The following is a 25,119-nucleotide window of genomic DNA, read 5'->3' on the forward strand; positions in this document are numbered from 1 at the left end:
GTTTCTTTTTGGGGTTTAGTGGTTTTTGTTGTTAGGGTGTTAGTGTTGTTTGTTGTTAGGGGTTTAGGGTTGTTTGTTGTTATGGGTTTAAGGTTGTTTGTTGTTAGGAGGTTAGGGTTGTTTGTTGTTACAGGGTGAGGTTAGTTTCTTGTTAGGGGTTTAGTGTTGTTTGTTGTTAGGGGGTTAGTGTTTGTTGTTAGGGGTTTAGGGTTGTTTCTTGTTGGGGTTTAGTAGTTTTAGTTGTTAGGGTGTTAGTGTTGTTTGTGGTTAGGGGCTTAGTGTTGTTGTTTGTTAGGGGGTTAGGGTTTGTTGTTAGGAGGTTAGGGTTGTTTGTTGTTACAGGGTTAGGTTACTTTCTTATAAGGGGTTTAGTGTTGTTTGTTGTTAGGGGGTTAGTGTTTGCTGTTAGGGGTTTAGGGTTGTTTCTTTTTGGGGTTTAGTAGTTTTTGTTGTTAGGGTGTTAGTGTTGTTTGTGGTTAGGGGGTTAGTGTTGTTTGTTCTTACGGGGTTAGTGTTGTTTGTGGTTAGGATGTTAGTGTTGTTTGTGGTTAGGGGGTGAGAGTTGTTGGTTGTTAGGGGGTTAGGATTGTTTGTTGTTAGGGGTTTAGTGTTGTTTCTTGTTTGGGGTTTAGTGGTTTTTGTTGTTAGGGTGTTAGTGTTGTTTGTTGTTAGGGGTTTAGTGTTGTTTGTTGTTAGGGGTTTAAGGTTGTTTGCTGTTAGGAGGTTAGGGTTGTTTGTTGTTACGGGGTTAGGTTAGTTTCTCGTTAGGGGTTTAGTGTTGTTTGTTGTTAGGGTGTTAGTGTTTGTTGTTATGGGTTTAGGGTTGTTTCTTGTTGGGGTTTAGTAGTTTTTGTTGTTAGGGTGTTAGTGTTGTTTGTGGTTAGGGGGTTAGTGTTGTTGTTTGTTAGGGGGTTAGGGTTGTTTGTTGTTAGGAGGTTAGGTTTGTTTGTTTTTACAGGGTTAGGTTAGTTTCTTGGTAGGGGTTTAGTGATGTTTGTTGTTATCGGGTTAGTGTTTGTTGTTAGGGGTTTAGTGTTGTTTCTTGTTGGGGTTTAGTGGTTTTTGTTGTTAGGGTGTTAGTGTTGTTTGTTGTTAGGGGTTTAGGGTTGTTTGTTGTTAGGGGTTTAACGTTGTTTGTTGTTAGGAGGTTAGGGTTGTTTGTTGTTACGGGGTTAGGTAAGTTTCTTGTTAGGGGTTTAGTGTTGTTTGTTGTTAGGGGTTTAGTGTTTGTTGTTAGGGGTTTAGGGTTGTTTCTTGTTGGGTTTAGTAGTTTTTGTTGTTAGGGTGTTAGTGTTGTTTGTCCTTAGGGGGTTAGTGTAGTTTGTTCTTACAGGGTTAGTGTTGTTTGTGGTTAGGGTGTTAGTGTTGTTTGTGGTTAGGGGGTGTGCGTTGTTGGTTGTTAGGGGGTTAGGATGGTTTGTTGTTAGGGGTTTAGGGTTGTTTGTTGTTAGGGGGTTAAGGTTGTTTGTTGTTAGGAGGTTAGGGATCTCTGTTGTTACAGGGTTAGGTTAGTTTCTTGTTAGGGGTTTAGTGTTGTTTGTTGTTAGGGGGTTAGTGTTTGTTGTTAGGGGTTTAGGGCTGTTTCTTGTTGGGGTTTAGTAGTTTTTGTTGTTAGGGTGTTATTGTTGTTTGTGGTTAGGGGGTTAGTGATGTTGTTTGTTAGGGGGTTAAGGTTGTTTTTTTTTAGGAGGTTAGGGTTGTTTGTTGTTACAGGGTTAGGTTAGTTTCTTGTTAGGGGTTTAGTGTTGTTTGTTGTTAGGGGGTTAGTGTTTGTTGTTAGGGGTTTAGTGTTGTTTCTTGTTGGGGTTTAGTGGTTTTGTTGTTAGGGTGTTAGTGTTGTTTGTTGTTAGGGGTTTAGGGTTGTTTGTTGTTAGGGGTTTAAGGTTTTTTGTTGTTAGGAGGTTAGGGTTGTTTGTTGTTACGGGGTTAGGTTAGTTTCTTGTTAGGGGTTTAGTGTTGTTCGCTGTTAGGGTGTTAGTGTTTGTTGCTAGGGGTTTAGGGTTGTTTCTTCTTGGGGTTTAGTAGTTTTTGTTGTTAGGGTGTTAGTGTTGTTTGTGGTTAGGGGGTAGTGTTGTTTGTTCTTACGGGGTTAGTGTTGTTTGTGGTTAGGGTGTTAGTGTTGTTTGTGGTTAGGGGGTGAGAGTTGTTGGGTGTTAGGGGGTTAGGACTGTTTGTTGTTAGGGGTTTAGGGTTGTTTGTTGTTAGGGGGTTAAGGTTGTTTGTTGTTAGGAGGTTAGGGCTGTTTGTTGTTACAGGGTTAGGTTAGTTTCTTGTTAGGGGTTTAGTGTTGTTTGTTGTTAGGGGGTTAGTGTTTGTTGTTAGGGGTTTAGTGTTGTTTCTTGTTGGGGTTTAGTGGTTTTTGTTGTTAGGGTGTTAGTGTTGTTTGTTGTTAGGGGTTTAGTGTTGTTTGTTGTTAGGGGTTTAAGGTTGTTGTTAGGAGGTTAGGGTTGTTTGTTGTTACGGGGTTAGGTTAGTTTCTTGTTAGGGGTTTAGTGTTGTTTGTTGTTAGGGGGTTAGTGTTTGTTGTTAGGGGTTTAGGGTTGTTTCTTGTTGGGGTTTAGTAGTTTTTGTTGTTAGGGTGTTAGTGTTTGTTTTTAGGGCGTTAGTGTAGTTTGTTCTTACGGGGTCAGTGTTGTTTGTGGTTAGGGTGTTAGTGTTGTTTGTGGTTAGGGGGTGTGCGTTGTTGGTTGTTAGGGGGTTAGGATTGATTGTTGTTAGGCGTTTAGGGTTGTTTGTTGTTAGGGGGTTAAGGATGTTTGTTGTTAGGATGTTAGGGTTGTTTGTTGTTACAGGGTTAGGTTAGTTTCTTGTTAGGGGTTTAGTGTTGTTTGTTGTTAGGGGATTAGTGCTTGTTGTTACGGGTTTAGTGTTGTTTCTTGTTGGGGTTTAGTGGTTTTTATTGTTAGGGTGTTAGTGTTGTTTGTTGTTAGGGGTTTAGGGTTGTTTGTTGTTAGGGGGTTAGTGTTTGTTGTTAGGGGTTTAAGGTTGTTTCTTGTTGGAGTTTAGTAGTTATTGTTGTTAGGGTGTTAGTGTTGTTTGTGGTTAGGGGGTTAGTGTTGTTGTTTGTTAGGGGGTTAGTGTTGTTTGTTGTTAGAAGGTTAGGGTTGTTTGTTGTTAGGGGTTTAGGGTTGTTTGTTGTTAGGTGGTTAGCGTTGTTTGTTGTTACAGGGTTAGGTTAGTTTCTTGTTAGGGGTTTAGTGTTTTTTGTTGTTAGGGGGTTAGTGTTTGTTGTTAGAGGTTTAGGGTTGTTTCTTGTTGGGGTATAGTAGTTTTTGTTGTTAGGGTGTTAGTGTTGTTTGTGGTTAGGGGGTTAGTGTTGTTGTTCTTACGGGGTTAGTGTTGTTTGTGGTTAGGGTGTTAGTGTTGTTTGTGCTTAGGGGGTGAGAGTTGTTGGTTGTTAAGGGGTTAGGATTGTTTGTTGTTAGGGGTTTAGGGTTGTTTGTTGTTAGGGGTTTAAGGTTGTTTGTTGTTAGGAGGTTAGGGTTGTTTGTTGTTACGGGTTTAGGTTAGTTTCTTGTTAGGGGTTTAGTGTTGCTTGCTGTTAGGGGGTTAGTGTTTGTTCTTAGGGGTTTAGGATTGTTTCTTTTTGGGGTTTAGTAGTTTTTGTTGTTAGGGTGTTAGTGTTGTTTGTGGTTAGGGGGTTAGTGTTGTTGTTTGTTAGGGGGTTAGGGTTGTTTGTTGTTAGGAGGTTAGGGTTGTTTGTTGTTACAGGGTTAGGTTAGTTTCTTGTTAGGTGTTTAGTGTTGTTTGTTGTTAGGGGGTTAGTGTTTGTTGTTAGGGGTTTAGTGTTGTTTCCTGTTGGGGTTTAGTGGTTTTTGTTGTTAGGGTGTTAGTGTTGTTTGTTGTTAGGGGTTTAGCGTTGTTTGTTGTTAGGGGTTTAAGGTTGTTTGTTGTTAGGAGGTTAGGGTTGTTTGTTGTTACGGGGTTAGGTTAGTTTCTTGTTAGGGGTTTAGTGTTGTTTGTTGTTAGGGGGTTAGTGTTTGTTGTTAGGGGTTTAGTGTTATTTCTTGTTGGGGTTAAGTGGTTTTTGTTGTTAGGGTTTTAGTGTTGTTTGTTGTTAGGGGTTTAGGGTTGTTTGTTGTTCGGGGTTTAAGGTTGTTGTTAGGAGGTTAGGGTTGTTTGTTGTTACGGGGTTAGGTAAGTTTCTTGTTAGGGGTTTAGTGTTGTTTGTTGTTAGGGGGTTAGTGTTTTTTGTTAGGGGTTTAGGGTTGTTTCTTGTTGGGGTTTAGTAGTTTTTGTTGTTAGGGTGTTAGTGTTGTTTGTTGTTAGGGGGTTAGAGTTGTTTGTTCTTACGGGGTTAGTGTTGTTTGTGGTTAGGGTGTTAGTGTTGTTTGTGGTTAGGGGGTGTGCGTTGTTGGTTGTTAGGGGGTTAGGATTGTTTGTTGTTAGGGGTTTAGGGTTGTTTGTTGTTAGGGGGTTAAGGTTGTTTGTTGTTAGGAGGTTAGGGTTGTTTGTTGTTACAGGGTTAGGTTAGTTTCTTGTTAGGGGTTTAGTGTTGTTTGTTGTTAGGAGGTTAGTGTTTGTTGTTAGGGGTTTAGTGTTGTTTCTTTTTGGGGTTTAGTGGTTTTTGTTGTTAGGGTGTTAGTGTTGTTTGTTGTTAGGGGTTTAGGGTTGTTTGTTGTTATGGGTTTAAGGTTGTTTGTTGTTAGGAGGTTAGGGTTGTTTGTTGTTACAGGGTGAGGTTAGTTTCTTGTTAGGGGTTTAGTGTTGTTTGTTGTTAGGGGGTTAGTGTTTGTTGTTAGGGGTTTAGGGTTGTTTCTTGTTGGGGTTTAGTAGTTTTAGTTGTTAGGGTGTTAGTGTTGTTTGTGGTTAGGGGCTTAGTGTTGTTGTTTGTTAGGGGGTTAGGGTTTGTTGTTAGGAGGTTAGGGTTGTTTGTTGTTACAGGGTTAGGTTACTTTCTTATAAGGGGTTTAGTGTTGTTTGTTGTTAGGGGGTTAGTGTTTGCTGTTAGGGGTTTAGGGTTGTTTCTTTTTGGGGTTTAGTAGTTTTTGTTGTTAGGGTGTTAGTGTTGTTTGTGGTTAGGGGGTTAGTGTTGTTTGTTCTTACGGGGTTAGTGTTGTTTGTGGTTAGGATGTTAGTGTTGTTTGTGGTTAGGGGGTGAGAGTTGTTGGTTGTTAGGGGGTTAGGATTGTTTGTTGTTAGGGGTTTAGTGTTGTTTCTTGTTTGGGGTTTAGTGGTTTTTGTTGTTAGGGTGTTAGTGTTGTTTGTTGTTAGGGGTTTAGTGTTGTTTGTTGTTAGGGGTTTAAGGTTGTTTGCTGTTAGGAGGTTAGGGTTGTTTGTTGTTACGGGGTTAGGTTAGTTTCTCGTTAGGGGTTTAGTGTTGTTTGTTGTTAGGGTGTTAGTGTTTGTTGTTATGGGTTTAGGGTTGTTTCTTGTTGGGGTTTAGTAGTTTTTGTTGTTAGGGTGTTAGTGTTGTTTGTGGTTAGGGGGTTAGTGTTGTTGTTTGTTAGGGGGTTAGGGTTGTTTGTTGTTAGGAGGTTAGGTTTGTTTGTTTTTACAGGGTTAGGTTAGTTTCTTGGTAGGGGTTTAGTGATGTTTGTTGTTATCGGGTTAGTGTTTGTTGTTAGGGGTTTAGTGTTGTTTCTTGTTGGGGTTTAGTGGTTTTTGTTGTTAGGGTGTTAGTGTTGTTTGTTGTTAGGGGTTTAGGGTTGTTTGTTGTTAGGGGTTTAACGTTGTTTGTTGTTAGGAGGTTAGGGTTGTTTGTTGTTACGGGGTTAGGTAAGTTTCTTGTTAGGGGTTTAGTGTTGTTTGTTGTTAGGGGTTTAGTGTTTGTTGTTAGGGGTTTAGGGTTGTTTCTTGTTGGGTTTAGTAGTTTTTGTTGTTAGGGTGTTAGTGTTGTTTGTCCTTAGGGGGTTAGTGTAGTTTGTTCTTACAGGGTTAGTGTTGTTTGTGGTTAGGGTGTTAGTGTTGTTTGTGGTTAGGGGGTGTGCGTTGTTGGTTGTTAGGGGGTTAGGATGGTTTGTTGTTAGGGGTTTAGGGTTGTTTGTTGTTAGGGGGTTAAGGTTGTTTGTTGTTAGGAGGTTAGGGATCTCTGTTGTTACAGGGTTAGGTTAGTTTCTTGTTAGGGGTTTAGTGTTGTTTGTTGTTAGGGGGTTAGTGTTTGTTGTTAGGGGTTTAGGGCTGTTTCTTGTTGGGGTTTAGTAGTTTTTGTTGTTAGGGTGTTATTGTTGTTTGTGGTTAGGGGGTTAGTGATGTTGTTTGTTAGGGGGTTAAGGTTGTTTTTTTTTAGGAGGTTAGGGTTGTTTGTTGTTACAGGGTTAGGTTAGTTTCTTGTTAGGGGTTTAGTGTTGTTTGTTGTTAGGGGGTTAGTGTTTGTTGTTAGGGGTTTAGTGTTGTTTCTTGTTGGGGTTTAGTGGTTTTGTTGTTAGGGTGTTAGTGTTGTTTGTTGTTAGGGGTTTAGGGTTGTTTGTTGTTAGGGGTTTAAGGTTTTTTGTTGTTAGGAGGTTAGGGTTGTTTGTTGTTACGGGGTTAGGTTAGTTTCTTGTTAGGGGTTTAGTGTTGTTCGCTGTTAGGGTGTTAGTGTTTGTTGCTAGGGGTTTAGGGTTGTTTCTTCTTGGGGTTTAGTAGTTTTTGTTGTTAGGGTGTTAGTGTTGTTTGTGGTTAGGGGGTAGTGTTGTTTGTTCTTACGGGGTTAGTGTTGTTTGTGGTTAGGGTGTTAGTGTTGTTTGTGGTTAGGGGGTGAGAGTTGTTGGGTGTTAGGGGGTTAGGACTGTTTGTTGTTAGGGGTTTAGGGTTGTTTGTTGTTAGGGGGTTAAGGTTGTTTGTTGTTAGGAGGTTAGGGCTGTTTGTTGTTACAGGGTTAGGTTAGTTTCTTGTTAGGGGTTTAGTGTTGTTTGTTGTTAGGGGGTTAGTGTTTGTTGTTAGGGGTTTAGTGTTGTTTCTTGTTGGGGTTTAGTGGTTTTTGTTGTTAGGGTGTTAGTGTTGTTTGTTGTTAGGGGTTTAGTGTTGTTTGTTGTTAGGGGTTTAAGGTTGTTGTTAGGAGGTTAGGGTTGTTTGTTGTTACGGGGTTAGGTTAGTTTCTTGTTAGGGGTTTAGTGTTGTTTGTTGTTAGGGGGTTAGTGTTTGTTGTTAGGGGTTTAGGGTTGTTTCTTGTTGGGGTTTAGTAGTTTTTGTTGTTAGGGTGTTAGTGTTTGTTTTTAGGGCGTTAGTGTAGTTTGTTCTTACGGGGTCAGTGTTGTTTGTGGTTAGGGTGTTAGTGTTGTTTGTGGTTAGGGGGTGTGCGTTGTTGGTTGTTAGGGGGTTAGGATTGATTGTTGTTAGGCGTTTAGGGTTGTTTGTTGTTAGGGGGTTAAGGATGTTTGTTGTTAGGATGTTAGGGTTGTTTGTTGTTACAGGGTTAGGTTAGTTTCTTGTTAGGGGTTTAGTGTTGTTTGTTGTTAGGGGATTAGTGCTTGTTGTTACGGGTTTAGTGTTGTTTCTTGTTGGGGTTTAGTGGTTTTTATTGTTAGGGTGTTAGTGTTGTTTGTTGTTAGGGGTTTAGGGTTGTTTGTTGTTAGGGGGTTAGTGTTTGTTGTTAGGGGTTTAAGGTTGTTTCTTGTTGGAGTTTAGTAGTTATTGTTGTTAGGGTGTTAGTGTTGTTTGTGGTTAGGGGGTTAGTGTTGTTGTTTGTTAGGGGGTTAGTGTTGTTTGTTGTTAGAAGGTTAGGGTTGTTTGTTGTTAGGGGTTTAGGGTTGTTTGTTGTTAGGTGGTTAGCGTTGTTTGTTGTTACAGGGTTAGGTTAGTTTCTTGTTAGGGGTTTAGTGTTTTTTGTTGTTAGGGGGTTAGTGTTTGTTGTTAGAGGTTTAGGGTTGTTTCTTGTTGGGGTATAGTAGTTTTTGTTGTTAGGGTGTTAGTGTTGTTTGTGGTTAGGGGGTTAGTGTTGTTGTTCTTACGGGGTTAGTGTTGTTTGTGGTTAGGGTGTTAGTGTTGTTTGTGCTTAGGGGGTGAGAGTTGTTGGTTGTTAAGGGGTTAGGATTGTTTGTTGTTAGGGGTTTAGGGTTGTTTGTTGTTAGGGGTTTAAGGTTGTTTGTTGTTAGGAGGTTAGGGTTGTTTGTTGTTACGGGTTTAGGTTAGTTTCTTGTTAGGGGTTTAGTGTTGCTTGCTGTTAGGGGGTTAGTGTTTGTTCTTAGGGGTTTAGGATTGTTTCTTTTTGGGGTTTAGTAGTTTTTGTTGTTAGGGTGTTAGTGTTGTTTGTGGTTAGGGGGTTAGTGTTGTTGTTTGTTAGGGGGTTAGGGTTGTTTGTTGTTAGGAGGTTAGGGTTGTTTGTTGTTACAGGGTTAGGTTAGTTTCTTGTTAGGTGTTTAGTGTTGTTTGTTGTTAGGGGGTTAGTGTTTGTTGTTAGGGGTTTAGTGTTGTTTCCTGTTGGGGTTTAGTGGTTTTTGTTGTTAGGGTGTTAGTGTTGTTTGTTGTTAGGGGTTTAGCGTTGTTTGTTGTTAGGGGTTTAAGGTTGTTTGTTGTTAGGAGGTTAGGGTTGTTTGTTGTTACGGGGTTAGGTTAGTTTCTTGTTAGGGGTTTAGTGTTGTTTGTTAGGGGGTTAGTGTTTGTTGTTAGGGGTTTAGTGTTGTTTCTTGTTGGGGTTTAGTGGTTTTTGTTGTTAGGGGTTTAGTGTTGTTTCTTGTTGGGTTAAGTGGTTTTTGTTGTTAGGGTGTTAGTGTTGTTTGTTGTTAGGGGTTTAGGGTTGTTTGTTGTTAGGGGTTTAAGGTTGTTGTTAGGAGGTTAGGGTTGTTTGTTGTTACGGGGTTAGGTTAGTTTCTTGTTAGGGGTTTAGTGTTGTTTGTTGTTAGGGGGTTAGTGTTTTTTGTTAGGGGTTTAGGGTTGTTTCTTGTTGGGGTTTAGTAGTTTTTGTTGTTAGAGTGTTAGTGTTGTTTGTTGTTAGGGGGTTAGAGTTGTTTGTTCTTACGGGGTTAGTGTTGTTTGTGGTTAGGGTGTTAGTGTTGTTTGTGGTTAGGGGGTGTGCGTTGTTGGTTGTTAGGGGGTTAGGATTGTTTGTTGTTAGGGGTTTAGGGTTGTTTGTTGTTAGGGGGTTAGGGTTGTTTGTTGTTAGGGGTTTAGGGTTGTTTGTTGTTAGGAGGTTAGGGTTGTTTGTTGTTACAGGGTTAGGTTAGTTTCTTGTTAGGGGTTTAGTGTTGTTTGTTGTTAGGAGGTTAGTGTTTGTTGTTAGAGGTTAAGTGTTGTTTCTTTTTGGGCTTTAGTGGTTTTTGTTGTTAGGGTGTTAGTGTTGTTTGTTGTTAGGGGTTTAGAGTTGTTTGTTGTTAGGGGTTTAAGGTTGTTTGTTGTTAGGAGGTTAGGGTTGTTTGTTGTTACAGGGTTAGGTTAGTTTCTTGTTAGGGGTTTAGTGTTGTTTGTTGTTAGGGGGTTAGTGTTTCTTGTTAGGGGTTTAGGGTTGTTTCTTGTTGGGGTTTAGTAGTTTTAGTTGTTAGGGTGTTAGTGTTGTTTGTGGTTAGGGGCTTAGTGTTGTTGTTTGTTAGGGGGTTAGGGTTTGTTGTTAGGAGGTTAGGGTTGTTTGTTGTTACAGGGTTAGGTTAGTTTATTGTTAGGGGTTTAGTGTTGTTTGTTGTTAGGGGGTTAGTGTTTGTTGTTAGGGGTTTCTTGTTGTTTCTTGTTGGGGTTTAGTGGTTTTTGTTGTTAGGGTGTCAGTGTTGTTTGTTGTTAGGGGTTTAGGGTTGTTTGTTGTTAGGAGGTTAGGGTTGTTTGTTGTTACGGGTTTAGGTTAGTTTCTTCTTAGGGGTTTAGTGTTGTTTGTTGTTAGGGGGTTAGTGTTTGTTGTTAGGGGTTTAGGGTTGTTTCTTGTTGGGGTTTAGTGTTTTTTGTTGTTACGGTGTTAGTGTTTTTTGTTGTTAGAGGTTTAAGGTTGTTTGTTGTTAGGGGTTTAAGGTTGTTTGTTGTTAGGAGGTTAGGGTTGTTTGTTGTTACAGGGTTAGGTTAGTTTCTTGATAGGGGTTTAGTGTTGTTTGTTGTTAGAGGGGTTAGTGTTTTTTGTTAGGGGTTTAGGGTTGTTTCTTGTTGGGGTTTAGTAGTTTTAGTTTTTAGGGTGTTAGTGTTGTTTGTGGTTAGGGGCTTAGTGTTGTTGTTTGTTAGGTGGTTAGGGTTTGTTGTTAGGAGGTTAGGGTTGTTTGTTGTTACAGGGTTAGGTTAGTTTCTTGTTAGGGGTTTAGTGTTGTTTGTTGTTAGGGGGTTAGTGTTTGCTGTTAGGGGTTTAGGGTTGTTTCTTTTTGGGGTTTAGTAGTTTTTGTTGTTAGGGTGTTAGTGTTGTTTGTGGTTGGGGGTTAGTGTTGTTTGTTCTTACGGGGTTAGTGTTGTTTGTGGTTAGGGTGTTAGTGTTGTTTGTGGTTAGGGGGTGAGAGTTGTTGGTTGTTAGGGGGTTAGGATTGTTTGTTGTTAGGGGTTTAGGGTTGTTTGTTGTTAGGGGGTTAAGGTGGTTTGTTGTTAGGAGGTTAGGGCTGTTTGTTGTTACAGGGTTAGGTTAATTTCTTGTTAGGGGTTTAGTGTTGTTTGCTGTTAGGGGGTTAGTGTTTGTTGTTAGGGGTTTAGAGTTGTTTCTTGTTGGGGTTTAGTGGTTTTTGTTGTTAGGGTGTTAGTTTTGTTTGTTGTTAGGGGTTTAGTGTTGTTTGTTGTTAGGGGTTTAAGGTTGTTTGCTGTTAGGAGGTTAGGGTTGTTTGTTGTTACGGGGTTAGGTTAGTTTCTTGTTAGAGGTTTAGTGTTGTTTGTTGTTAGGGGGTTAGTGTTTGTTGTTAGGGGTTTAGGGTTGTTTCTTGTTGGGGTTTAGTAGTTTTTGTTGTTAGGGTGTTAGTGTTGTTTGTGGTTAGGGGGTTAGTGTTGTTGGTTGTTAGGGGGTTAGGGTTGTTTGTTGTTAGGAGGTTAGGTTTGTTTGTTTTTACAGGGTTAGGTTAGTTTCTTGTTAGGGGTTTAGTGATGTTTGTTGTTAGGGGGTTAGTGTTTGTTGTTAGGGGTTTAGTGTTTCTTGTTGGGGTTTAGTGGTTTTTGTTGTTAGGGTGTTAGTGTTGTTTGTTGTTAGGGGTTTAGAGTTGTTTGTTGTTAGGGGTTTAAGGTTGTTTGTTGTTAGGAAGTTAGGGTTGCTTGTTGTTACGGGGTTAGGTAAGTTTCTTGTTAGGGGTTTAGTGTTGTTTGTTGTTAGGGGGTTAGTGTTTGTTGTTAGGGGTTTAGGGTTTTTTCTTGTTGGGGTTTAGTAGTTTTTGTTGTTAGGGTGTTAGTGTTGTTTGTTGTTAGGGGGTTAGTGTAGTTTGTTCTTACGGGGTTAGTGTTGTTTGTGGTTAGGGTGTTAGTGTTGTTTGTGGTTAGGGGGTGTGCGTTGTTGGTTGTTAGGGGGTTAGGTTAGTTTCTTGTTAGGGGTTTATTGTTGTTTGCTGTAAGGGGGTTAGTGTTTGTTGTTAGGGGTTTAGGGTTTTTTCTTCTTGGGGTTTAGTAGTTTTTGTTGTTAGAGTGTTAGTGTTGTTTGTGGTTAGGGGGTTAGTGTTGTTGTTTGTTAGGGGGTTAGGGTTATTTGTTGTTAGGAGGTTAGGGTTGTTTGTTGTTACAGGGTTAGGTTAGTTTCTTGTTAGGGGTTTAGTGTTGTTTGTTGTTAGGGGGTTAGTGTTTGTTGTTAGGGGTTTAGTGTTGTTTCTTGTTGGGGTTTAGTGGTTTTTGTTGTTAGGGTGTCAGTGTTGTTTGTTGTTAGGGGTTTAGGGTTGTTTGTTGTTAGGGGTTTAAGGTTGTTTGTTTTTAGGAGGTTACGGTTGTTTGTTGTTACGGGTTTAGGTTAGTTTCTTGTTAGGGGTTTAGTTTTGTTTGTTGTTAGGGGGTTAGTGTTTGTTGTTAGGGGTTTAGGGTTGTTTCTTGCTGGGGTTTAGTGTTTTTTGTTGTTACGGTGTTAGTGTTGTTTGTTGTTAGGGGTTTAGTGTTGTTTGTTGTTAGGGGTTTAAGGTTGTTTGCTGTTAGGAGGTTAGGGTTGTTTGTTGTTACGGGGTTAGGTTAGTTTCTCGTTAGGGGTTTAGTGTTGTTTGTTGTTAGGGGGTTAGTGTTTGTTGTTAGGGGTTTAGGGTTGTTTCTTGTTGGGGTTTAGTAGTTTTTGTTGTTAGGCTGTTAGTGTTGTTTGTGGTTAGGGGGTTAGTGTTGTTGTTTGTTAGGGGGTTAGGGTTGTTTGTTGTTAGGAGGTTAGGTTTGTTTGTTTTTACAGGGTTAGGTTAGTTTCTTGTTAGGGGTTTAGTGATGTTTGTTGTTATCGTGTTAGTGTTTGTTGTTAGGGGTTTAGTGTTGTTTCTTGTTGGGGTTTAGGGGTTTTTGTTGTTAGGGTGTTAGTGTTGTTTGTTGTTAGGGGTTTAGGGTTGTTTGTTGTTAGGGGTTTAACGTTGTTTGTTGTTAGGAGGTTAGGGTTGTTTGTTGTTACGGGGTTAGGTAAGTTTCTTGTTAGGGGTTTAGTGTTGTTTGTTGTTAGGGGGTTAGTGTTTGTTGTTAGGGGTTTAGGGTTGTTTCTTGTTGGGTTTAGTAGTTTTTGTTGTTAGGGTGTTAGTGTTGTTTGTCGTTAGGGGGTTAGTGTAGTTTGTTCTTACGGGGTTAGTGTTGTTTGTGGTTAGGGTGTTAGTGTTGTTTGTGGTTAGGGGGTGTGCATTGTTGGTTGTTAGGGGGTTAGGATGGTTTGTTGTTTGGGGTTTAGGGTTGTTTGTTGTTAGGGGGTTAAGGTTGTTTGTTGTTAGGAGGTTAGGGATCTCTGTTGTTACAGGGTTAGGTTAGTTTCTTGTTAGGGGTTTAGTGTTGTTTGTTGTTAGGGGGTTAGTGTTTGTTGTTAGGGGTTTAGGGCTGTTTCTTGTTGTGGTTTAGTAGTTTTTGTTGTTAGGGTGTTATTGTTGTTTGTGGTTAGGGGTTTAGGGTTGTTTGTTGTTAGGGGGTTAAGGTTGTTTGTTGTTAGGAGGTTAGGGTTGTTTGTTGTTACAGGGTTAGGTTAGTTTCTTGTTAGGGGTTTAGTGTTGTTTGTTGTTAGGGGGTTAGTGTTTGTTGTTAGGGGTTTAGTGTTGTTTCTTGTTGGGGTTTAGTGGTTTTTGTTGTTAGGGTGTTAGTGTTGTTTGTTGATAGGGGTTTAGGGTTGTTTGTTAGGGGTTTAAGGTTGTTTGTTGTTAGGAGGTTAGGGTTGTTTGTTGTTACGGGGTTAGGTTAGTTTCTTGTTAGGGGTTTAGTGTTGTTTGTTGTTAGGGGGTTAGTGTTTGTTGTTAGGAGTTTAGGGTTGTTTCTTGTTGGGGTTTAGTAGTTTTTGTTGTTAGGGTGTTAGTGTTGTTTGTTGTTAGGGGGTTAGTGTTGTTTGTTCTTACGGGGTTCGTGTTGTTTGTGGTTAGGGTGTTAGTGTTGTTTGTGGTTAGGAGGTGTGCGTTGTTGGTTGTTAGAGGGTTAGGATTGTTTGTTGTTAGGGGTTTCGGGTTGTTTGTTGTTAGGGGGTTAAGGTTGTTTGTTGTTAGGAGGTTAGGGTTGTTTGTTGTTACAGGGTTAGGTTAGTTTCTTGTTAGGGGTTTACTGTTGTTTGTTGTTAGGGGGTTAGTGTTTGTTGTTAGGGGTTTAGTGTTGTTTCTTGTTGGGGTTTAGTGGTTTTTGTTGTTAGGGTGTTAGTGTTGTTTGTTGTTAGGGGTTTAGGGTTGTTTGTTGTTAGGGGTTTAAGGTTGTTTGTTGTTAGGAGGTTAGGGTTGTTTGTTGTTACGGGTTTAGGTTAGTTTCTTGTTAGGGGTTTAGTGTTGTTTGTTGTTAGGGGGTTAGTGTTTGTTGTTAGGGGTAGAGGGTAGTTTCTTGTTGGGGTTTAGTAGTTTATGTTGTTAGGGTGTTAGTGTTGTTTGTGGTTAGGGGGTTAGTGTTGTTGTTTGTTTGGGGGTTAGGGTTGTTTGTTGTTAGAAGGTTAGGGTTGTTTCTTGTTAGGGGTTTAGGGTTGTTTGTTGTTAGGAGGTTAGGGTTGTTTGTTGTTACGGAGTTAGGTTAGTTTCTTGTTAGGGGTTTAGTGTTCTTTGTTGTTAGGGGGTTAGTGTTTGTTGTTAGGGGTTTAGGGTTGTTTCTTGTTGGGGTTTAGTGGTTTTTGTTCTTAGGGTGTTAGTGTTGTTTGTTGTTAGGGGTTTAGGGTTGTTTGTTGTTAGGGGTTTAAGGTTGTTTGTTGTTAGGAGGTTAGGGTTGTTTGTTGTTACGGGTTTAGGTTAGTTTCTTGTTAGGGGTTTAGTGTTGTTTGTTGTTAGGGGGTTAGTGTTTGTTGTTAGGGGTAGAGGGTAGTTTCTTGTTGGGGTTTAGTAGTTTATGTTGTTAGGGTGTTAGTGTTGTTTGTGGTTAGGGGGTTAGTGTTGTTGTTTGTTTGGGGGTTAGGGTTGTTTGTTGTTAGAAGGTTAGGGTTGTTTCTTGTTAGGGGTTTAGTGTTGTTTGTTGTTAGGGGGTTAGTGTAGTTTGTTCTTACGGGGTTAGTGTTGGTTGTGGTTAGGGTGTTAGTGTTGTTTGTGGTTAGGGGGTGTGCGTTGTTGGTTGTTAGGGGGTTAGGTTAGTTTCTTGTTAGGGGTTTAGTGTTGTTTGCTGTTAGGGGGTTAGTGTTTCTTGTTAGGGGTTTAGGGCTGTTTCTTGTTGGGGTTTAGTAGTTTTTGTTGTTAGGGTGTTAGTGTTGTTTGTGGTTAGGGGGTTAGTGTTGTTGTTTGTTAGGGGGTTAAGGTTGTTTTTTGTTAGGAGGTTAGGGTTGTTTGTTGTTACAGGGTTAGGTTAGTTTCTTGTTAGGGGTTTAGTGTTGTTTGTTGTTAGGGGGTTAGTGTTTGTTGTTAGGGGTTTAGTGTTGTTTCTTGTTGGGGTTTAGTGGTTTTTGTTGTTAGGGTGTTAGCGTTGTTTGTTGTTAGGGGTTTAGGGTTGTTTGTTGTTAGGGGTTTAAGGTTGTTTGTTGTTAGGAGGTTAGGGTTGTTTGTTGTTACGGGGTTAGGTTAGTTTCTTCTTAGGGGTTTAGTGTTGTTTGTTGTTAGGGGGTTAGTGTTTGTTGTTAGGGGTTTAGGGTTGTTTCCTGTTGGGGTTTAGTAGTTTTTGTTGTTAGGGTGTTAGTTTTGTTTGTTGTTAGGGCGTTAGTGTAGTTTGTTCTTACGGGGTTAGTGTTGTTTGTGGTTAGGGTGTTAGTGTTGTTTGTGGTTAGGGGGTGTGCGTTGTTGGTTGTTAGGGGGTTAGGATTGTTTGTTGTTAGGGGTTTAGGGTTGTTTGTTGTTAGGGTGTTAGTGCTGTTTGTTGTTAGGTGTTTAGGGTTGTTTGTTGTTAGGGGGTTAGTGTTTGTTGTTAGGGGTTTAAGGTTGTTTCTTGTTGGAGTTTAGTAGTTTTTCTTGTTAGGGTGTTAGTGTTGTTTGTGGTTAGGGGGTTAGTGTTGTTGTTTGTTAGGGGGTTAGGGTTGTTTGTTGTTGGGGTTTAGTGGTTTTTGTTGTTAGGGTGTTAGTGTTGTTTGTTGTTAGGGGTTTAGGGTTTTTTGTTGTTAGGGGTTTAAGGTTGTTTGTTGTTAGGAGGTTAGGGTTGTTTGTTGTTACGGGGTTAGGTTAGTTTCTTGTTAGGGGTTTAGTGTTGTTTGTTGTTAGGGGGTTAGTGTTTGTTGTTAGGGCTTTAGGGTTGTTTCTTGTTGTTTTTTAGTAGTTTTTGTTATTAGGGTGTTAGTGTTGTTTGTCGTTAGGGGGTTAGTGTTGTTGTTTGTTAGGGGGTTAGGGTTGTTTGTTGTTAGAAGGTTAGGGTTGTTTGTTGTTAGGGGTTTAGGGTTGTTTGTTGTTAGGAGGTTAGGGTTGTTTGTTGTTACGGAGTTATGTTAGTTTCTTGTTAGGGGTTTAGTGTTGTTTGTTGTTAGGGGGTTAGTGTTGTTTGTGGTTAGGGTGTTAGTGTTGTTTGTTGTTAGGGGGTTAGTGTTGTTTGTTCTTACGGGGTTTGTGTTGTTTGTGGTTAGGGTGTTAGTGTTGTTTGTGGTTAGAGGATGAGCGTTATTGGTTGTTAGGGGGTTAGGATTGTTTGTTGTTAGGGGTTTAGGGTTGTTTGTTGTTAGGGGGTTAAGGTTGTTTGTTGTTAGGAGGTTAGGGTTGTTTGTTGTTACAGGGTTAGGTTAGTTTCTTGTTAGGGCTTTAGTGTTGTTTGTTGTTAGGGGGTTAGTGTTTGTTGTTAGGGGTTTAGTGTTGTTTCTTGTTGGGGTTTAGTGGTTTTTGTTGTTAGGGTGTTAGTGTTGTTTGTTGATAGGGGTTTAGGGTTGTTTGTAGTTAGGGGTTTAAGGTTGTTTGTTGTTAGGAGGTTAGGGTTGTTTGTTGTTACGGGGTTAGGTTAGTTTCTTGTTAGGGGTTTAGTGTTGTTTGTTGTTAGGGGGTCAGTGTTTGTTGTTAGGGGTTTAGGGATGTTTCTTGTTGGGGTTTAGTAGTTTTTGTTGTTAGGGTGTTAGTGTTGTTTGTTGTTAGGGGGTTAGTGTTGTTTGTTCTTACGGGGTTAGTGTTGTTTGTGGTTAGGGTGTTAGTGTTGTTTGTGGTTAGGGGGTGTGCGTTGTTGGTTGTTAGGGGGTTAGGATTGTTTGTTGTTAGGGGTTTAGGGTTGTTTGTTGTTAGGGGGTTAAGGTTGTTTGTTGTGAGGAGGTTAGGGTTGTTTGTTGTTACAGAGTTAGGTTAGTTTCTTGTTAGGGGTTTAGTGTTGTTTGTTGTTAGGAGGTTAGTGTTTGTTGTTAGGGGTTTAGTGTTGTTTCTTGTTGGGGTTTAGTGGATTTTGTTGTTAGGGTGTTAGTGTTGTTTCTTGTTAGATGTTTAGGGTTGTTTGTTGTTAGGGGTTTAAGGTTGTTTGTTGTTAGGGGTTTAGGGTTGTTTGTTGTTAGGGGTTTAAGGTTGTTTGTTGTTAGGAGGTTAGGGTTGTTGTTACGGGGTTAGGTTAGTTTCTTGTTAGGGGTTTAGTGTTGTTTGTTGTTAGGGGGTTAGTGTTTGTTGTTAGGGGTTTAGGGTTGTTTCTTGTTGGGGTTTAGTAGTTTTTGTTGTTAGGGTGTTAGTGTTGTTTGTGGTTAGGGGGTTAGTGTTGTTTGTTCTTACGGGGTTAGTGTTGTTTGTGTTTAGGGTGTGAGTGTTGTTTGTAGTTAGGGGGTGTGCGTTGTTGGTTGTTAGGGGGTTAGGATGGTTTGTTGTTAGGGGTTTAGGGTTGTTTGTTTTTAGGGTGTTAGTGTTGTTTGTTGTTAGGGGTTTAGGGTTGTTTGTTGTTAGGGGGTTAGTGTTTGTTGTTAGGGGTTTAAGGTTGTTTCTTGTTGGAGTTTAGTAGTTTTTGTTGTTAGGGTGTTAGTGTTGTTTGTGGTTAGGGGGTTAGTGTTGTTGTTTGTTAGGGGGTTAGGGTTGTTTGTTGTTAGAAGGTTAGGGTTGTTTGTTGTTAGGGGGTTAGGGTTGTTTGTTGTTAGGTGGTTAGGGTTGTTTGTTGTTTCAGGGTTAGGTTAGTTTCTTGTTAGGGGTTTAGTGTTTTTTGTTGTTAGGGGTTTAGTGTTTGTTGTTAGGGGTTTAGGGTTGTTTCTTGTTGGGGTATAGTAGTTTTTGTTGTTAGGGTGTTAGTGTTGTTTGTCGTTAGGGGGTTAGTGTTGTTGTTCTTACGGGGTTAGTGTTGTTTGTCGTTAGGGTGTTAGTGTTGTTTGTGCTTAGGCGGTGAGAGTTGTTGGTTGTTAAGGGGTTAGGATTGTTTGTTGTTAGGGGTTTAGGGTTGTTTGTTGTTAGGGGGTTAAGGTTGTTTGTTGTTAGGAGGTTAGGGTTGTTTGTTGTTACAGGGTTAGGTTAGTTTCTTGTTAGGGGTTTAGTGTTGTTTGTTGTTAAGGGGTTAGTGTTTGTTGTTAGGGGTTTAGTGTTGTTTCTTGTTGGGGTTTAGTGGTTTTTGTTGTTAGGGTGTTAGTGTTGTTTGTTGATAGGGGTTTAGGGTTGTTTGTTGTTAGGGGTTTAAGGTTGTTTGTTGTTAGGAGGTTAGGGTTGTTTGTTGTTACGGGGTTAGGTTAGTTTCTTGTTAGGGGTTTAGTGTTGTTTGTTGTTAGGGGGTTAGTGTTTGTTGTTGGGGGTTTAGGAATGTTTCTTGTTGGGGTTTAGTAGTTTTTGTTGTTAGGGTGTTAGTGTTGTTTGTTGTTAGGGGGTTAGTGTTGTTTGTTCTTACGGGGTTAGTGTTGTTTGTGGTTAGGGTGTTAGTGTTGTTTGTGGTTAGGGGGTGTGCGTTGTTGGTTGTTAGGGGGTTAGGATTGTTTGTAGTTAGGGGTTTAGGGTTGTTTGTTGTTAGGGGGTTAAGGTTGTTTGTTGTTAGGAGGTTAGGGTTGTTTGTTGTTACAGAGTTAGGTTAGTTTCTTGTTAGGGGTTTAGTGTTGTTTGTTGTTAGGAGGTTAGTGTTTGTTGTTAGGGGTTTAGTGTTGTTTCTTGTTGGGGTTTAGTGGTTTTTGTTGTTAGGGTGTTAGTGTTGTTTCTTGTTACGGGTTTAGGGGTGTTTGTTGTTAGGGGTTTAAGGTTGTTTGTTGTTAGGGGGTTAGGGTTGTTTGTTGTTACGGGGTTAGGTTAGTTTCTTGTTAGGGGTTTAGTGTTGTTTGTTGTTAGGGGGTTAGTGTTTGTTGTTAGGGGTTTAGGGTTGTTTCTTGTTGGGGTTTAGTAGTTTTAGTTGTTAGGGTGTTAGTGTTGTTTGTGGTTAGGGGCTTAGTGTTGTTGTTTGTTAGGGGGTTAGGGTTGTTTGTTGTTAGGAGGTTAGGGTTGTTTGTTGTTACAGGGTTAGGTTAGTTTATTGTCAGGGGTTTAGTGTTTGTTGTTAGGGGGTTAGTGTTTGTTGTTAGGGGTTTAGTGTTGTTTCTTGTTGGGGTTTAGTGGTTTTTGTTGTTGGGGTGTTAGTGTTGTTTGTTGTTAGGGGTTTAGGGTTGTTTGTTGTTAGGGGCTTAAGGTTGTTTGTTGTTAGGAGGTTAGGGTTGTTTGTTGTTACGGGTTTAGGTTAGTTTCTTGTTAGGGGTTTAGTGTTGTTTGTTGTTATGGGGTTAGTGTTTGTTGTTAGGGGTTTAGTGTTGTTTCTTGTTGGGGTTTAGTGTTTTTTTTGTTAGGGTGTTAGTGTTTTTTGTTGTTAGGGGTTTAGGGTTGTTTGTTGTTAGGGGTATAAGGTTGTTTGTTGTTAGGAGGTTAGGGTTGTTTGTTGTTACAGGGTTAGGTTATTTTCTTGTAAGGGGTTTAGTGTTGTTTGTTGTTAGGGGGTTAGTGTTTTTTGTTAGGGGTTTAGGGTTGTTGTTGGGGTTTAGTGGTTTTTGTTGTTAGGGTGTTAGTGTTGTTTGTTGTTAGGGGTTTAGGGTTGTTTGTTGTTAGGGGTTTAAGGTTGTTTGCTGTTAGGAGGTTAGGGTTGTTTGTTGTTACGGGGTTAGGTTAGTTTCTTGTTAGGGGTTTAGTGTTGTTTTTTGTTAGGGGGTTAGTGTTTGTTGTTAGGGGTTTAGGGTTGTTTCTTGTTGGGGTTTAGTAGTTTTTGTTGTTAGGGTGTTAGTGTTGTTTGTGGTTAGGGGGTTAGTGTTGTTGTTTGTTAGGGGGTTAGGGTTGTTTGTTGTTAGGAGGTTAGGGTTGTTTGTTTTTACAGGGTTAGGTTAGTTTCTTGTTAGGGGTGTAGTGATGTTTGTTGTTAGGGGTTTAGTGTTTGTTGTTAGGGGTTTAGTGTTGTTTCTTGTTGGGGTTTAGTGGTTTTTGTTGTTAGGGCGTTAGTGTTGTTTGTTGTTAGGGGTTTAGGGTTGTTTGCTGTTAAGGGTTTAAGGTTGTTTGTTGTTAGGAGGTTAGGGTTGTTTGTTGTTACGGGGTTAGGTAAGTTGCTTGTTAGGGGTTTAGTGTTGTTTGTTGTTAGGGGGTTAGTGTTTGTTGTTAGGGGTTTAGGGTTGTTTCTTGTTGGGTTTAGTAGTTTTTGTTGTTAGGGTGTTAGTGTTGTTTGTTGTTAGGGGGTTAGTGTAGTTTGTTCTTACGGGCTTAGTGTTGTTTGTGGTTAGGGTGTTAGTGTTGTTTGTGGTTAGGGGGTGTGCGTTGTTGGTTGTTAGGGGGTTACGTTAGTTTCTTGTTAGGGGTTTAGTGTTGTTTGCTGTTAGGGGGTTAGTGTTTGTTGTTAGGGGTTTAGGGTTGTTTCTTTTTGGGGTTTAGTAGTTTTTGTTAGGGTGTTAGTGTTGTTTGTGGTTAGGGGGTTAGTGTTGTTGTTTGTTAGGGGGTTAGGGTTATTTGTTGTTAGGACGTTAGGGTTGTTTATTGTTACAGGGTTAGGTTAGTTTCTTGTTAGGGGTTTAGTGTTGTTTGTTGTTAGGGGGCTAGTGTTTGTTGTTAGGGGTTTAGTGTTGTTTCTTGTTGGGGTTTAGTGTTTTTTGTTGTTAGTGTGTTAGTGTTGTTTGTTGTTAGGGGTTTAGGGTTGTTTGTTGTTAGGGGTTTAAGGTTGTTTGTTGTTAGGAGGTTAGGGTTGTTTGTTGTTACGGGGTTAGGTTAGTTTCTTGTTAGGGGATTAGTGTTGTTTGTTGTTAGGGGGTTAGTGTTTGTTGTTAGGGGTTTAGGGTTGTTTCTTGTTGGGGTTTAGTAGTTTTTGTTGTTAGGGTGTTAGTGTTGTTTGTTGTTAGGGGGTTAGTGTTGTTTGTTCTTACGGGGTTAGTGTTGTTTGTGGTTAGGGTGTTAGTGTTGTTTGTGGTTAGGGGGTTAGTGTTGTTTGTTCTTACGGGGTTAGTGTTGTTTGTGGTTAGGGTGTTAGTGTTGTTTGTGGTTAGGGGGTGTGCGTTGTTGGTTGTTAGGGGGTTAGGATTGTTTGTTGTTAGGGGTTTAGGGTTGTTTGTTGTTAGGGGGTTAAGGTTGTTTGTTGTTAGGAGGTTAGGGATCTTTGTTGTTACAGGGTTAGGTTAGTTTCTCGTTAGGGGTTTAGTGTTGTTTGTTGTTAGGGGGTTAGTGTTTGTTGTTAGGGGTTTAGTGTTGTTTCTTGTTGGGGTTTAGTGGTTTTTGTTGTTAGGGTGTTAGTGTTCTTTGTTGTTAGGGGTTTAGGGTTGTTTGTTGTTAGAGGTTTAAGATTGTTTGTTGTTAGGAGGTTAGGGTTGTTTGTTGTTACGGGGTTAGGTTAGTTTCTTGTTAGGGGTTTAGTGTTTTTTGTTGTTAGGGGGTTAGTGTTTGTTGTTAGGGGTTTAGGGCTGTTTCTTGTTGGGGTTTAGTAGTTTTTGTTGTTAGGGTGTTAGTGTTGTTTGTGGTTAGGGGGTTAGTGTTGTTGTTTGTTAGGGGGTTAGTGTTGTTTGTTGTTAGGAGGTTAGGGTTGTTTGTTGTTATGGGATTAGGTTAGTTTCTTGTTAGAGGTTTAGTGTTGTTTGTTGTTAGGGGGTTAGTGTTTGTTGTTAGGGGTTTAGGGTTGTTTCTTGTTGGGTTTAGTGGTTTTTGTTGTTAGGGTGTTAGTGTTGTTTGTTGTTAGGGGGTTAGTGTTGTTTGTTCTTACGGGGTTAGTGTTGTTTGTGGTTAGGGTGTTAGTGTTGTTTGTGGTTAGGAGGTGTGCGTTGTTGGTTGTTAGGGGGTTAGGATTGTTTGTTGTTAGGGGTTTAGGGTTGTTTGTTCTTAGGGGGTTAAGGTTGTTTGTTGTTAGGAGGTTAGGGTTGTTTGTTGTTACAGGGTTAGGTTAGTTTCTTGTTAGGGGTTTAGTGTTGTTTGTTGTTAGGGGGCTAGTGTTTGTTGTTAGGGGTTTAGTGTTGTTTCTTGTTGGGGTTTAGAGTTTTTTTTTGTTAGGGTGTTAGTGTTGTTTGTTGTTAGGGGTTTAGGGTTGTTTGTTGTTAGGGGTTTAAGGTTGTTTGTTGTTAGGAGGTTAGGGTTGTTTGTTGTTACGGGGTTAGGTTAGTTTCTTGTTAGGGGTTTAGTGTTGTTTGTTGTTAGGGGGTTAGTGTTTGTTGTTAGGGGTTTAGGGTTGTTTCTTGTTGGGGTTTAGTGGTTTTTGTTGTTAGGGTGTTAGTGTTGTTTGTTGTTAGGGGGTTAGTGTTGTTTGTGCTTACGGGGTTAGTGTTGTTTGTGGTTAGGGTGTTAGTGTTGTTTGTGGTTAGGGGGTGAGCGTTGTTGGTTGTTAGGGGGTTAGGATTGTTTGTTGTTAGGGGTTTAGAGTTGTTTGTTGTTAGGGGGTTAATTTTGTTTGTTGTTAGGAGGTTAGGGCTGTTTGTTGTTACAGGGTTAGGTTAGTTTCTTGTTAGGGGTTTAGTGTTGTTTGTTTTTAGGGGGTTAGTGTTTGTTGTTAGGGGTTTATGGTTGTTTCTTGTTGGGGTTTAGTAGTTTTAGTTGTTAGGGTGTTAGTGTTGTTTGTGGTTAGGGGCTTAGTGTTGTTGTTTGTTAGGGGGTTAGGGTAGTTTGTTGTTAGGAGGTTAGGGTTGTTTGTTGTTACAGGGTTAGGTTAGTTTATTGTCAGGGGTTTAGTGTTGTTTGTTGTTAGGGGGTTAGTGTTTGTTGTTAGGGGTTTAGTGTTGTTTCTTGTTGGGGTTTAGTGGTTTTTGTTGTTAGGGTGTTAGTGTTGTTTGTTGTTAGGGGTTTAGGGTTGTTTGTTGTTAAGGGTTTAAGGTTGTTTGTTGTTAGGAGGTTAGGGTTGTTTGTTGTTACGGGTTTAGGTTAGTTTCTTGTTAGGGGTTTAGTGTTGTTTGTTGTTAGGGGGTTAGTGTTTGTTGTTAGGGGTTTAGGGTTGTTTCTTGTTGGCGTTTAGTAGTTTTTGTTCTTAGGGTGTTAGTGTTGTTTGTTGTTAGGGGGTTAGTGTTGTTTGTTCTTAGGGGGTTAGTGTTGTTTGTGGTTAGGGTGTTAGTGTTGTTTGTGGATAGGGGGTGTGCGTTGTTGGTTGTTAGGGGGTTAGGATTGTTTGTTGTTAGGGGTTTAGGGTTGTTTGTTGTTAGGGGCTTAAGGTTGTTTGTTGTTAGGAGGTTAGGGTTGTTTGTTGTTACGGGTTTAGGTTAGTTTCTTGTTAGGGGTTTAGTGTTGTTTGTTGTTAGGGGGTTAGTGTTTGTTGTTAGGGGTTTAGTGTTGTTTCTTGTTGGGGTTTAGTGTTTTTTGTTGTTAGGGTGTTAGTGTTTTTTGTTGTTAGGGGTTTAGAGTTGTTTGTTGTTAGGGGTATAAGGTTGTTTGTTGTTAGGAGGTTAGGGTTGTTTGTTGTTACAGGGTTAGGTTATTTTCTTGTAAGGCGTTTAGTGTTGTTTGTTGTTAGGGGGTTAGTGTTTTTTGTTAGGGGTTTAGGGTTGTTTCTTGTTGGGGTTTAGTGGTTTTTGTTGTTAGGGTGTTAGTGTTGTTTGTTGTTAGGGGTTTAGGGTTGTTTGTTGTTAGGGGTTTAAGGTTGTTTTTTGTTAGGAGGTTAGGGTTGTTTGTTGTTACGGGGTTAGGTTAGTTTCTTGTTAGGGGTTTAGTGTTGTTTGTTGTTAGGGGGTTAGTGTTTGTTGTTAGGGGTTTAGGGTTGTTTCTTGTTGGGGTTTAGTAGTTTTTGTTGTTAGGGTGTTAGTGTTGTTTGTGGTTAGGGGGTTAGTGTTGTTGTTTGTTAGGGGGTTAGGGTTGTTTGTTGTTAGGAGGTCAGGGTTGTTTGTTTTTACAGGGTTAGGTTAGTTTCTTGTTAGGGGTTTAGTGATGTTTGTTGTTAGGGGTTTAGTGTTTGTTAGGGGTTTAGTGTTGTTTCTTGTTGGGGTTTAGTGGTTTTTGTTGTTAGGGCGTTAGTGTTGTTTGTTGTTAGGGGTTTAGGGTTGTTTGTTGTTAGGGGTTTAAGGTTGTTTGTTGTTAGGAGGTTAGGGTTGTTTGTTGTTACGGGGTTAGGTAAGTTGCTTGTTAGGGGTTTAGTGTTGTTTGTTGTTAGGGGGTTAGTGTTTGTTGTTAGGGGTTTAGGGTTGATTCTTGTTGGGTTTAGTAGTTTTTGTTGTTAGGGTGTTAGTGTTGTTTGTTGTTGGGGGTTAGTGTAGTTTGTTCTTACGGGCTTAGTGTTGTTTGTGGTTAGGGTGTTAGTGTTGTTTGTGGTTAGGGGGTGTGCGTTGTTGGTTGTTAGGGGGTTACGTTAGTTTCTTGTTAGGGGTTTAGTGTTGTTTGCTGTTAGGGGGTTAGTGTTTGTTGTTAGGGGTTTAGGGTTGTTTCTTGTTGGGGTTTAGTAGTTTTTGTTAGGGTGTTAGTGTTGTTTGTGGTTAGGGGGTTAGTGTTGTTGTTTATTAGGGGGTTAGGGTTATTTGTTCTTAGGAGGTTAGGGTTGTTTGTTGTTACAGGGTTAGGTTAGTTTCTTGTTAGGGGTTTAGTGTTGTTTGTTGTTAGGGGGTTAGTGTTTGTTGTTAGGGGTTTAGTGTTGTTTCTTGTTGGGGTTTAGTGGTTTTTGTTGTTAGGGTGTTAGTGTTCTTTGTTGTTAGGGGTTTAGGGTTGTTTCTTGTTAGAGGTTTAAGATTGTTTGTTGTTAGGAGGTTAGGGTTGTTTGTTGTTACGGGGTTAGGTTAGTTTCTTGTTAGGGGTTTAGTGTTTTTTGTTGTTAGGGGGTTAGTGTTTGTTGTTAGGGGTTTAGGGCTGTTTCTTGTTGGGGTTTAGTAGTTTTTGTTGTTAGGGTGTTAGTGTTGTTTGTGGTTAGGGGGTTAGTGTTGTTGTTTGTTAGGGGGTTAGTGTTGTTTGTTGTTAGGAGGTTAGGGTTGTTTGTTGTTATGGGATTAGGTTAGTTTCTTGTTAGAGGTTTAGTGTTGTTTGTTGTTAGGGGGTTAGTGTTTGTTGTTAGGGGTTTAGGGTTGTTTCTTGTTGGGTTTAGTGGTTTTTGTTGTTAGGGTGTTAGTGTTGTTTGTTGTTAGGGGGTTAGTGTTGTTTGTTCTTACGGGGTTAGTGTTGTTTGTGGTTAGGGTGTTAGTGTTGTTTGTGGTTAGGAGGTGTGCGTTGTTGGTTGTTAGGGGGTTAGGATTGTTTGTTGTTAGGGGTTTAGGGTTGTTTGTTCTTAGGGGGTTAAGGTTGTTTCTTGTTAGGAGGTTAGGGTTGTTTGTTGTTACAGGGTTAGGTTAGTTTCTTGTTAGGGGTTTAGTGTTGTTTGTTGTTAGGGGGCTAGTGTTTGTTGTTAGGGGTTTAGTGTTGTTTCTTGTTGGGGTTTAGAGTTTTTTTTTGTTAGGGTGTTAGTGTTGTTTGTTGTTAGGGGTTTAGGGTTGTTTGTTGTTAGGGGTTTAAGGTTGTTTGTTGTTAGGAGGTTAGGGTTGTTTGTTGTTACGGGGTTAGGTTAGTTTCTTGTTAGGGGTTT

The sequence above is a fragment of the Loxodonta africana genome, chromosome 17 (assembly GCF_030014295.1).
Source record: "Loxodonta africana isolate mLoxAfr1 chromosome 17, mLoxAfr1.hap2, whole genome shotgun sequence".
In the NCBI taxonomy this organism is placed as follows: Eukaryota; Metazoa; Chordata; class Mammalia; order Proboscidea; family Elephantidae; genus Loxodonta; species Loxodonta africana.